This window comes from Bombyx mori, chromosome 24 (genome assembly GCF_030269925.1).
Source record: "Bombyx mori chromosome 24, ASM3026992v2".
NCBI lineage: Eukaryota > Metazoa > Arthropoda > Insecta > Lepidoptera > Bombycidae > Bombyx > Bombyx mori.
In genome coordinates, this window is record NC_085130.1 from 7916567 (window position 1) to 7929095 (window position 12529).

The 12529-nt window shown below is 39.0% G+C and overlaps 1 protein-coding gene across 2 annotated transcripts in view; it reads left to right on the top strand.

Moving 5' to 3' along the window:
- Window positions 1–9714: 9714 nt before the first annotated feature.
- LOC101735990 (homeobox protein SIX2) overlaps window positions 9715–12529 on the top strand; it is a 48988-nt gene continuing 46173 nt past the window's right edge. Inside the window, exons 1-2 of one of the 2 annotated variants that reach the window (XM_062675751.1) lie at window positions 9715–9796; window positions 10284–10760. The gene's annotated coding sequence lies outside the window, so the exon portion shown is untranslated. Of the gene's footprint in view, window positions 9797–9990; window positions 10761–12529 lie in introns of those variants that run through there. The other variant, XM_004923139.5, reaches the window with a different exon arrangement.

Below are 12529 nucleotides of genomic sequence, written 5' to 3' on the forward strand. Positions count from 1 at the left end.
GGTCTTTGTAGGCAAATGAGGATTCGGTTAGTGGTCACTGTTGTTATGGACATCAGTAGTGCCACGAGCAGACTCTTGCCACTGCCTACCGCTGAGTGTTCCCCTCAAATCTCGTTTTTTATTGCTCAGAAGGGTGACGAGCTCACAGCCTGATATTAAGTGGTTACTGGAGCCCATAGGCATCTACGACGTAAATGCCGCCAACCACCTTGAGATATGAGTTCTAAGGTCTCAGTATAGTTACAACGGCTGCCCCGCCCTTCAAACCGAAATGCACTACTGATTTACGGCAGAAATAGGCGGGGTGGTGGTATCTATCCGTGCGGACTCACACGTTTTTACGGATGTTCCGTTATAACTACTGAACCATGCATTCGATTGACTTGAAACTTGGTATCCATGTGGAAAATATATGTACTTAATGGATAGGCTAAAATTTGTATGAGTGTTGGACTCCTTACACCAGTTACGGAGGCATTAATTATGAGAATCTTTGTGGGGTGAGAAATAATAATGTTAATTTTAAATGCCCAGCGAAGCGGACGGGTACAGCTAGTCATAAAGTTACCATTGTATAGAATAAAAAATACAAGAATCATACAAATGCATACGTCTTTCGAAATTTATATTCGTCTGTATCGTTATCTTGTGTTCGATCTCGTGTATGTTTGAGCAGCAAGATTTGAGAATGAACGCGAGATCCCGTGAGCAACCCAGAGACGAATTAACTCTAAACAATTGAGTCAAAATATGTACTGTAAAAACTGAGGCCTTAGAACTCACATAGGTGGCAGCATTTACATTGTAGATGTCTATGGGCTCCGGTAACCACTTAACACCAGGTCGGCTGTCAGCTCGTCCACCCATCTAAGGAATAAGAAAAAAAAGATCGGTTCTATGTGGAGGAAACAAATGCAACCCTTCTTATACCTGAATACCAGTAGTGACGTATGGAAACAGCGGCCTATCCCGATCCATTAACGGTGCTTTTAGGTACCACAAGCACCGGTCATCGTTCTCGTCGAACCCGTCGCTTGCGAAGAGCTCGACGAGTGAATTAACTCATAGACACAGCCCACTGAGTTTCTCGCCGGATCTTCTCGGTGGGTCGCGTTCCCGATCCGGCGGTAGATTCTGCGAAGCACTGCCCTTGGTAGGGCCAGTGTTAGCAACATTCCAGTTTGTGCCCCGTGAGCTCACCTGCATGTTAGGGCGAAGCTGAAATAGCCTCTCAAGGCTATCAGCATAGGTAGGAAAAAAAGCGGCCTATTTTTAAAACGATGATTATCAACTGGCAAATCACATATTTTCCCTGCCTATTCACTCGTAGTCTAAGGAGCTATTCCAGCTACGAGCAGACGGGTCAAATCACGTCACGTATCCAACTTGAGCCGCCGTGAAACATTTTAAGTAGGTACTCTAGGCAACGACGTACAAAAAATGCAACAATGGTATGTTATGTTTTATACTAACGATATTATTTGGGTTATTGTCGAAAGCTTTTGGCGTGTACTTGACTGTGCTCTCGAAAGCTTTTCAGATAATCAAGAGTGTTATTAAAAAAAATGATTGTGGGTTCTGTATATATATATATATATATATATATATGTTTTTGTAGTTCTTCGGTCACTGTGTCCCATATATTGCCTAGGGGGGCGCGCGGGAACCTAGCAGGAGGTTCGTCTCCTGGAAAAAAGTTTTTGTGTATTTTTTTCATTGCTTAGATGTGTGGATGAGCTCACCTGGTATTAAGTGGTCACTGGAGCCCATAGACATCTACAACGTAAATGCCGCCATCCACCTTGATATATAAGTTTTAAGGTCTCAGTATACATACAACGGCTGCCCCACTCTTCAAAACGAAACGCATTACAGCTTCACGGCGAAAATAGGCAGGACGGTGATTGATACCTACCGGGTTCATAAGACGCCCTACCACCAGTAAGATCTGATGCTAAATGACGTCAAAAGGTTTAGGTGGTACAGTGCCCAAGAATTGGACATACATACGCTCAAAAAACATTACCCTCCTTCGGTAGTCTGGTTAAAACATGTATAACCTTAGTTGCGTTTGTAATTCAAATTCAAATGATTTATTTGCCAGAGACATGGTACATAAATGATGGTATTGTATAATTTTAACATTCCAGCATGTTTTTACTTGAGTAAAAAGTGAGCAAATCTATCTATCTTTATCTAATATATAAAATTCTCGTGTCACAGTTTTCGTTGCCATACTCCTCCGAAACGGCTTGACCGATTTTGATGAAATTTTTTGTGCTTATCCGGTATCTATGAGAATCGGCCAACATCTATTTTTCATCCCCCTAAATGTTAGGGGTAGTCCACCCCTAAATTTTTATTTTTATTTTTTAGACAAAATTTTTAATATCTATTTTTTTATGATACAACATACAAAAATACATACAATCCTCAATTTTCACCCTTCTATGATCAACCCTTATTTTTTATTTGCTAATTAAAAACTTTAAAAATTTTTGCGAGAATTTTGTTTTTATTTTGTCATGACGTAGAATAATAAAATTCATATTACTCTGAAATTTTCACCCCTCTACGATCAACCCCTATTTTTTATTTGTTAACTTTATTTTTTTTGGCAAGATTTTCATTTTTATTTTTATTTTGTCATGAATTAAAATAAAAAATCTGATGTTACTCTCAAATTTTCATCCCTCTATGATCAACCCCTTTTTTTATTTGTTAATTATAAACTTTAATTTTTTTGTCAAGTTTTTTATTTTGTTTTGTCATTACTTAAAATAAAAAAAAATCATATTACTGTCAATTTTCACTCTTATACGATCAACCCCTATTTTTCCATCCCGATTTTTTTTTTTTTTATGCTATGCACAAATCCGCAATAAGGTTGCAAGATGGCAATCAAATATTATAATTGTAGTACGATAAATTCTTATTCAGAGTTTATAATTTCAAGTTCCTTTAATTAAGTTTTTTTTTAAATTGAATTTGATCTCCCGCCCTCGCTGGTGGACTACTGATCAACTATCAATCGATCAGCTATCCCCGCCAGGTGTCACCACTCATCCAGCAAACATCACGTAGTGGGGATGAGGACGAAGCCGGTCTCCTGTCTTACTATTTTTTAAGAGATTTTATGACCTGGTAACTGAGACCAAAAATATAAAGTCATGTCTTATTTTAATTGATATTAATCATATTTTTATGAAAAATGATACTATGGAGTGAAATGAAATGAAGATGATTAATTTGAGACACTAATCAACTGGGAGGAAATTAAATGAAATGAATTGAGATGATATGGGATGAAATATAATCATAGTAAAATGGTGGTCATTACTAAGATTTTTTAAGTGGACATTTTTTTTTTATTGCTTGGATGTATGGACGAGCTCACAGCCCACCTGATGTTAAGTGGTTACTGGAGCCCATAGACATCTACAACGTAAATGCGCCACCCACCTCGAGATATAAGTTCTAATTAGGGTCTTAGTATAGTTACAACGGCTACTCCACCCTTCGAACCGAAACGCACTACTGCTTCACGGCGGAAATAGGCGAGGTGGTGGTACCTACCCGTGCGGACTCCCAAGAGGTCCTACCACCAGTGATTACGCTAATTATCATTTTACGGGTTTGATTTTTATTACACGATGTTATTCCTTCACCATGGAAGTCAATCGTAAACATTTGTTGAGTACGTATTTCATTAGAAAAATTGGTACCCGCCTGCGGGATTCGAACACCGGTGTATCGCTTCATACGAATGCACCGAACGTCTTATCCTTTAGGCCACGACGACTTTCAAAACTTTTTTGAGGATCCCGAGAAGTTACGTCCAGCGGCTTTGTTTCATTTTCCCACATTTGTGCACTTTCACAGATATTAAACAGTTAATAAACGACCATTATTACACATTTAAGCCCGAAGAAACACTAAATAGACAAAATTCCCGCCAAAATGGGGACATTTTGTCTTACTTACTCACTATACATCATAGATTATACACTTAATATATTTGAGAGCTATACAATACTATATATTTTTCTACCATGTTTTTTTGGTTTTATTTGTGTAGTAGTATGTTCAGTAGGTCTGAGAATCGGTTGTGAAAAGTGAAAAGGGTTGTTCACCCCAAACATTTATTTTTTATTTTAATTTTTTGGATATTTTTTTTTTTGTTTATAATGAGGTATTATGTGGTTAAATGAGGTTTTTTTTTCTACAGTAGAATTTCCCTAGAAATCTTATTTAAGGCAACACAACGTTTGCCGGGTCAGCTAGTATGTATATAAAAATGAATTGCTGTTCGTTAGTCTAGCTAAAACTCGAGAGCGGCTGGACCGATTTAGCTAATTTTGGTCTTGAATTATTTGTGGAAGTCCAGAGAAGGTTTAAAAGGTAGGTAAATATGAAAATGCTCGGCATTAAATAAAAATAACAATTCTGTTTGTTTTACGTTTTTTTTATACAAAAGTTTAGGACTTTTATTTATCGATTGAGGCAATACGAAGTCTGCCGGGTCAGCTAGTAAAAAATAAAGAATTTTTGTATTACTAGTTTTTATATGGTTTTTTTCTCATAGCCACGGTACCCCAAAACGTCACTTCCTTGACACATCGAGAACAAGATGCCGGCTGTCGTGCACAAAGGCGCCGCACAAAACAGACAACAAAGCCCGCCAAATAAGCGTTTAATGGCGTTTAACTACCAACTTATGGTTTCGATCCATCTGTCCACCCTAACGAGGCATAGGGGTGAGCATGGCACAGCAATTATTATTTTGGGGATTATGGCTTTTTTCGATATGCCTCTTTAATTTTGGAATTAGGTATAGAGCGAAAACCTCTTTGGAATAAATGAGTAGGATTGTGAAAACGTATGTGGGATTATCTGGTCGATTCGGGCTAACGAAACAGTTGATTGCTACACACATACTTGATTTTTATTACGTCTTTGTTACAGCAAATAAAATAGAATATACAGGCGTGTTGCAGGTCATCCCTCCTCTCGCTTAAAAAAAAACTGTATGTGCTATTAGTCCTCTTTACGACATCCACGAGAAGAGTGGTGTTATTTTATAAAGCCACACAGCGAGGAACGGTAACTATATACGATTTAAAATTACAATAAATCCACTCTCTAGAGAACCAAATATCGAAAAAAAAAAGACACGCATCCTTTTTTTTTTTTAGAACATTGAATAGACTTCAAATGAACAAACTCGGCGCGGTCCCCCAGCCTTTGAGAGTGTTTGTTCTTGGAGGCGCCTTTGCACAGATGGGTCGGAACTGCATCATTTGATTAAGTTTTAAATGTCGCGCATGGTCGGTAGCATGGGTTTCGTTTGATTTCATTATCCTAAAAGAGCTTTACTGGAGAGAGGTTAGCGCCGCGAATGAGTCTCTTGCCTCAAAGCTCTTGGATGACAAAACGACCAGCTACCTTCCCGTACATGTTCAGCTTAGACCATTATGTAACAAGACCGAAATTATGATATTTTAGCAAAGTAGAAGGAAAGAGACCCCGCGGCCGATTACCTAGCCGTTGGTGTGATCAAGTAACCGCTCTAACTGGGTTGCCAGTTGCAACCGCCATTCGAGCAGCTGAGGATCGGACGAGATGGAAACAGCTCACGAGACAGGCAACGGTCAAGTTTCAGGGACACGACCTTCAGCAATGAAGAAAGCGACGAAGAAGAAGAAGAAGCGCTAGCTTCAAGCTAGACATTACAGATAAAAAATCAAAACGTGTTTACGGTTGAAATATAGAAAATAATGGAATTTTAATTTCGTAATCACAAACATACATACATCGATTGTGTTAAGAAATTTCTATTATAGTACTTATATTTGTATAAGATTATTTTTCTGTTTACACCTATTATTTATATATATATTAGCTTGGTATACCTGCCTAGCCCCCCTAGTGGTGAGTGGCTACCGTAGCTCATGGACGACAGCAATACCAGGAGCAGAGCCAAGTCACTGCCTACCTACCCGCTTGTCTGTCGTCGTCGTCGTGTAATAAAAATCAAACCCGCAAAATTATAATTTGCGTAATTACTAGTGGTAGGACCTCTTGTGAGTCCGCGCGGGTGGGTACCACCACCCTGACTATTTCTGCCGTGAAGCAGTAATGCGTTTCGGTTTGAAGTGTGGGGCAGCCGTTGTAACTATACTTGAGACCTTGGAACTTATATCTCAAGGTGGGTGGCGCGTTTACGTTGTGGATGTCTATGGGCTCCAGTAACCACTTAACAACAGGTGGGCTGTGAGCTCGTCCACCCATCAAAGCAAAAAAAAAATGTAATGGAATCTTTGAACGTAATTTTCAACAACTTCAAGACGACCGGCTATTCACTGTTTCTTTCCCTTCTTGATTTTCTCCGTTCGTTGTTTCGCTTCAAATCGATCCGCCTTCACTTTTGTTTTTCCTACCTATTCTAGTAACCTCGAGGGGTTATTCTAGATTCACCGAATTAGTAGGTGACGTCTTTGCTAACACGAACCCTAGCAAGAGTAGTGTTTCGCAGAATCTACCACCGGTTCGGAAACGCGATCCACTGAGAAGATCCGGCGAGAAACTTAGTGAGCTGTATCTGTGGATTAATTTACTCGCCGAGCCCTTCGTCACAAGCGACGGGCTCGACGAGAACGATGACCGGTGCTTGAGGTACCTAAAAGCACCGTTAGTGGATCGGGAGGATACAAAATGACGCGTTTTGGGCGACGGAGTCCCGGTTTCACGTTGCTTATGCCACGCTTTTATATAGTGGCGTACGCTATGTTTACTGATGGTAGGACGTGTTGTGACTCCGCACGCATATGTACCACCACCCTGCCTATTTTTGCTGTAAAGCAATAATGTATTTCGCTCTGAAAGGTAGGGCAGCCGTTGTACTACAAAAAGTGAGATTCAAAACTAATGTCTCAAGGTATTTACGATATCTATGTCTATGGGCTCCCGTAACCACTAAACTGGGCCATGAGCTCGTCCACCCATCTAAGCAAAAAAATATATCCTGAGCTTTCTCGACAGAACTAGAGCCTTCAAGAATGTTCTCGGTCTATTCAGAACATTCTCGATACAAATCGAGCATTGACTTCAAAATTTCCAGGCATATCAAGTATTAACGTCTGAATAATAAATTTTATGACATCGTTCTAATGTCAGACCAGTATCGACCGGGTAAAAAGATAGATGAAATCAGGTAACCGTACTCGTCGAACTCGACAAAGAGGTCGACGTGTAACCTAACCCATGAATCAGTACGCTGAGTTTCTCGCCGGATCTTCTCAGCGAGTCGCGATTCCGATCCGGTAGTAGATTCATTCGCGAAGCAATCGCTCTTGAGTTTTTAGGTCTCCTTTGAAGGCGCTCGGGCAGCTGTTAGCAAATCCCACCCCTCCTGGCTGAGCCCTTGCTCGCCCACCTGTCTTGGTGAAACTGGAAAGGCCTCCGGGCCACCAGTAATATTTCAATCATAAAAAAAAAGATGAAATTAATCGTTAATTCCTGTTTGCTATTTTTATTGTTTCAAACTACACATCAAGAAGTGAAACGCTATTTGGTTTAAGCTACATTTATCTTTGTAATTAAAGGTGTGTTTTATTTGGTACTAGCGACCCGCCCTCGCTTCGCTTCGGAAACATTAAAACACACATGAAACCAAAAAAAAAAAAATTTTTTTTTAAAAAAAGTAGCCTATGTTCATCATGGACAATGTCGGCTTCTAATGTAAAAAGAATTTTTCAAATCGGTCCAGTAGTTTCGGAGCCTATTCGAAACAAATAAACAAACAAATCTTTCCTCTTTATAATATTAGTATAGATATAGATCAGCATCAACAGTTCGATGTTTTTAATTGAACGTCAATCAAGTTTACTCCATTCGTATAGCTGGAGATGTTTTTTTTTTTGTTACGATATATTTTCCAAATTTTAAAGATTAAATAGCTCTCCTGTTAAGTTGCAAAAATGTAACTATACCGAGAACTTGGAACATATATGTATATTTTTATTGCTTAGTTGGGTGGACGAGCTCACAGCCCACCTGGTGTTAAGTGGTTACTGGAGCCCATAGACATCTACAACGTAAACGCGCCACCCACCTTGAACTATAAGTTCTAAGGTCTCAAGTATAGTTACAAGATCAAGTAGTATAGTAAGGTCAAGTACCTATAGTTATCTCAAGTTGGGTGGCGCATTTACGCAGTAACCACTTAACACCAGGTGGACTGCGAGCTCGTCCACCCATCTAAGCAATAAAAAAAAGTCGCTTAAACTTTTCCCGCTTTATTTTACTTTTCTTTTTTTTTTTCTTTAACAATTTGCGAAAATGATATCCCATCTTCGGAATTAGAACCGGCGACCGTTCCGACATACGGTAAACGGAATTTCTAATTAAGATCTTATTTGAGCCGACGCGTTCGTCCCGCACCGAAGTCCCGGCCACATGATCAAACAGAACATGTTTGTTTAGGTTCACCGACCAGGGACTCAATAGAACTACACTTAATTGTGAGTGTTTAAAATATTATTATTTTCTCTAATTTAAAACTACGTTGATGTCTTAAATTTTTGTTGACGTGATAACTTCTTAAAATTCCATGGAGCCGTCTGCACGCACGAAAAAACATGACTCATGCGGCGTTACCTCGCTCTGAGGCGTATTTTCTTATGACGTTGTCACGTTCAACTATCGTCAGTAAGCCGACTTTACAGACAAACGATTTTTTTATTGCTTAGACGGGTGGGCGAGCTCACGGCCCACCTGGTGTTACGTGGTTACCGGAGCCCATAGACATCTACAACGTAAATGCCGCCACCCACCTTGAGACATGAGTTCTAAGGTTTCACTTTTAATTACGGCTGCCCCGCCCTTCAAACTGAAACGCATTACTACTTCACGGCAGAAATAGGGTGGTACCAACTCGTGCGGATTAACAAGACGTCCTACCACCAACCAGTAAGCTGTGTTAAAGCTTTTAAGTTTGTTGAGCATCAACCAGGTCCAGATATTAAAGGAATCAACGAGCAAAGAAATTACTTTTCTGAGATGATTTCTTTGGTTACAGAGTTAGATATCCGCTTCACTCATTAGACATGTCAGTTATTAGCTCCATCTCTACGAAAGAGTTACCAACCACAGAAAAATACCGCTCAACCTAAACACTAAGGAAATGGCTAGATCGATTTTTTAAATTTAGATTTAGATTTTACTGGTGGTTGAACGTCTTGAGTCTAGCACAGGTGTGTAACACCAGCCTGCCTATTTCTACTGTGAAGCAGTAATGCGTTTTTGTTTGAAAGGTGGGGCAGCCGTTGTACGGTAAAAACGGAGACCTTAGAACTCATGTCTCTAGGTGGGCGTCTATGAGCTCCGGTAACCATATAACACCAGGTTGGCCATGTCCACACATCTATGCAAAAAGCCTAAAAAAACTTGTCATAATATGTTCTACTAGACCTTAATTACATGACCTTCGTAAATGTACCCCGATGCAAGCTGAAATACATAGCCTTGGAACAGAGCTGATTTAACATTTAGAATTCTCTCACCGGACACAACAAAAGGAGGTTTGTTATTAAAAAAACATCACACATTTGTTTTTTAATTTATTTATGCATCAAGTAACTACAAGATTATTTGCAGCAAGCCGATCGTGTATATTTTTAGTGCACTGTTTATTGGGTCGTTCATTACGCGTGGTCGTTAGTTTGCCTTCGGAACCAATAAAACAGTTTTATCATAATCATGCACGCATTAAAACTAGCAACAAATAGCTACCTAGGTGCGTACCTTAATAAATCAATGTTATTAATGTGATCAAATCATTATGTGCAAAAAAATACTGTCTGTTCATGTATCTATAACATTATAAGCGATTATTTAGCCAAAACAAACAAATGTATTTCGACTTCAATATGGCGCCTAAAATAAGTTTTTCTTTAATTAATTAAACATAAATAAAACAACATAAGATGACATAAAAATTACACACTATATTCATTATCGGTGGGCGTCTCCGATTATATCAATAGAACAGTGTATCGAAATGTAAAATACTGAAAAAAAAAATGGCCCAAAAACACTTTTAATGTTCTCAAATAAGTTTTTAATTAGATACACACTTTTCTAGCGTACGAAACAGAGATCCGTATTTCAAATAATCATCACTGCATAAAAGCATTTGATTGAAATATAAATGAATTAATCAAGTCAGCTGCTGACCAAATGTAGTTTTGTGGGACGCTACAAAAATATCTCGCACTTTTCAGAAAACAGCCGCTCAGTCAACACAACGCCTACATAACAATCCTCAATTGTTTCAAAAGCTGAAAAATGGCGAATGCGACTCCGACCAATGGAAGGCGTTGCCAACGGACAATCGAATGCAACTCTATTGGCCCTTACGATCTTTTTAATTCCCTTCGACCAATCACGAGCGAGAACGGAAGTCGAGTCAAACCAGTTCCATTTTCGATTTGAACGGACGTGCACGCGTTACGAATTCCGTACACCGTACGTTTTTTTTTGTTCAATTATTTTTTTCGAAGTTTATTAAAATTTTGCGCGAGTGTTTATTTTACAAGTGCAGTGAGGCCATAGCGTTTGTTCTGACTGGATACAAGATATTTTATTAAGAAACGTACGTAAATAGGTTGTGTTTCGTCACCGGCGAGGATTTTATTTATAGCATTTAGCTTTAACAAGCTGTTCGTGTGTGACGGATCTTAATTTAGCAGTGCACATGAGTGAGTATGCCACGAGATGTCTTCCTTATAGAAATTGGACCGGGCGATCGACACATACGCGATTGTTTATTCTCTGAACAAAATACTTCTATAGATAATTTACTAACCAACATTCCAGAGAGTGAGAGAGAGATAGAGATTTTTAAATCATTGTTTATCAATTTTTTTTTAATATGTGTGCAGCAAAATCTTGTCTATATTACTACCATGTAAATTTAAAATTCTTGCATACATATTTTTGTTAAACAAAATATTATTTGTGTGCCACGTTCCGCTCTTTTTTAAATTAATTGTAATTACCATTTGTAATATTTATAAAATTTCCAAATTTTAACTCAATATTAACCTATACATCGAGTTACAACAAACATTGTGTTTAAGAAAGCCAAACCGAAAATTGCTATTCGTAATATGGCTTAAAGCGCTGATAACTCATTTTGATGAAGACACAATCTCCCCGCCAAGACATCATTTGAAAGCTATCTGGTGAAATTGTTCTATACACAACAATACAACAACCAAATCAATAAACGACTTGGAAATGCAACTTAAATGTATTAAAGAAATCTCTCTAGCTTCAGGCTTGAGCTAAAAAGAGTTTTAGATTATGATCTTAAACTAGAACATAATAAGAAATATCGCAAGTGGAAAATAAATTTATTCGAGTTTTTTTTTTTTCAATTGTTTATACGACTCTTGATTATCATTCTTGAGTACCATCCGGCTATGGAATGAGCTCCACCCTCCACGGTGTTTCCCGAGCGCTATGACATGTCCTTCTTCAAACGAGGCTTGTGGAGAGTATTAAGCGGTAGGCAGCGGTTTGGCTCTGCCCCTGGCATTGCTGAAGTCCATGGGCGACGGTAACCACTCACCATCAGGTGGACCGTATGCACGTCTGCCTAAAAGGGCATTAATTTTTTTTTTTTAAAAACGAATGAACGAACTTACTACCTGCTCTTAAGTGGTTACCGGACAACGACAATGTAATTGCTGCCACCCACTATGAGATGTGAGTTCCAAATCTTACAAACGGCTGCCCCACCCTTCGAACCGGAACTTCTGCGGCAGAAATAAGCAGGGTGGTGGTATCTACTCATGGAGGTACTGCCCCGAATGTGTGATAATCAAGAATCGATTGATCTTACGGATAGTTTGGTATGAAGGACTATGTTTTTCTGTATCCATGCAATCGGTGAGATTCACAAAGCCGAAAATAACACTGAACTGCGTATAACGACTGTAATGATAGATAATACGTTTGGGTATTATGTCCTGCCTCACGTGAAAATTGTTTGAGGCTCCGGCGACCGGTTAACGCATAGCCAACGTATAGGCCTAACCGGTATTAAGAGCATTTTCTCTGAAGAAACCGTGTCGACATCAGGGATGACAGTGCTAGGAGATTATTAGTGGGTTGTAGACTAAGGATGATAGTCTCAGGAGATTTTAATGTGTTATCGTTGCCTCTTTCTAATCGTTTTCTCATTAGTGAAGATCATGTCTATAGTCTTCTAACTGTTGTTTAAAACTCTCCATTTATTTCTGTCTATTGCCTCATGGAGAACTTCGTTGACTAACTATTATAAGTGCTGGTCAGTGCACCGCTTTTTTACTAGTAACTTCTTATCTGGATTATGAGGGTTTTAGCGTGCTGTGACCGAAATATTCCAGGAGGAAGACACGCGATTGACAGCTGCGCTTATGGTCAATTAATGATAATGGCGGGCAAAGAGACTTTTAAAATTTAGGAAAAGATCTCATACGGT